The sequence below is a fragment of the Arachis hypogaea genome, chromosome 20 (genome assembly GCF_003086295.3).
Source record: "Arachis hypogaea cultivar Tifrunner chromosome 20, arahy.Tifrunner.gnm2.J5K5, whole genome shotgun sequence".
NCBI classification, from domain to species: Eukaryota; Viridiplantae; Streptophyta; class Magnoliopsida; order Fabales; family Fabaceae; genus Arachis; species Arachis hypogaea.
Window position 1 is genome coordinate 73,208,185 of NC_092055.1, and position 1,006 is coordinate 73,209,190.

A 1,006-nucleotide genomic window follows, 5' to 3' on the forward strand; every position below is an offset into this window, starting at 1 on the left:
TAGGGTTCACCCATGTAATTCACATCTGCTATTGCAGGGTTCTCAGGATCACAAGCTTCTTCTTCAGAAGATGCCTCTTTAGTACTGTTGGATGCAGCTTGCAATCCATTCAGACTCTGAGAAATCATATTGACTTGCTGAGTCAATATTTTGTTCTGAGCCAATATGGCATTCAGAGTATCAATTTCAAGAACTCCCTTCCTCTGAGGCGTCCCATTACTCACAGGATTCCTTTTAGAAGTGTACATGAACTGGTTATTTGCAACCATGTCAATGAGTTTCTGAGCTTCTACAGGTGTTTTCTTTAAGTGAATGGATGACATCTTTGATAATTCAGACAGACCATCATAGAATATATCCAGGATGGTCCATTCTGAAAGCATGTCAGAAGGACACTTTTTGGTCAGTTGCTTGTATCTCTCCCAAGCTTCATTGAGGGATTCACCTTCTTTCTATTTGAAGGTTTGAACATCCACTCTAAGCTTGCTGAGCTTTTGAGGAGGAAAGAACTTGGCTAAGAAAGCCATGACCAGCTTATCCCAAGAGTTCAGGCTATCTTTAGGTTGAGAATCCAACCATATTCTAGCTCTGTCTCTTACAGCAAACGGGAAAAGCATAAGCCTATAGACCTCGGCATCAACCCCATTGGACTTAATAGTATCACATATCTGCAAGAATTCAGTGAAGAACTGAAATGGATCTTCTGATGGAAGTCCATAAAACATGCAGTTCTGTTGCATCAGAGAAACTAATTGAGGCTTTAGCTCAAAATTGTTTGCTCCAATGGCAGGGATTGAGATGCTTCTTCCATGTAAATTGAAATTTTGTACAGTAAAATTGGAATTTGGAATTTGTTACTGTAAATTCCATGTAAATTGGAATTTGGTACCAAGCATCTTCCTTGCATTATTATTATTTTCAGCCATGTCTCCTTCTTTTTCGAAAATTTCTATCAGATTTTCTCCAGAGAGTTGTGCTTTAGCTTCCCTTAGCTTCCTCTTCAGAG

General features: G+C 39.3%; 1 non-coding gene across 1 annotated transcript; it reads left to right on the plus strand.

Annotated features, from left to right (window-relative positions):
• The first annotated feature begins 377 nt into the window (after positions 1-377).
• On the plus strand, positions 378-485 carry LOC112788370 (small nucleolar RNA R71). The gene has a single exon (XR_003195736.1). It is a non-coding gene; the product is annotated as a small nucleolar RNA R71 (small nucleolar RNA).
• The last annotated feature ends 521 nt before the right edge of the window (positions 486-1,006 follow it).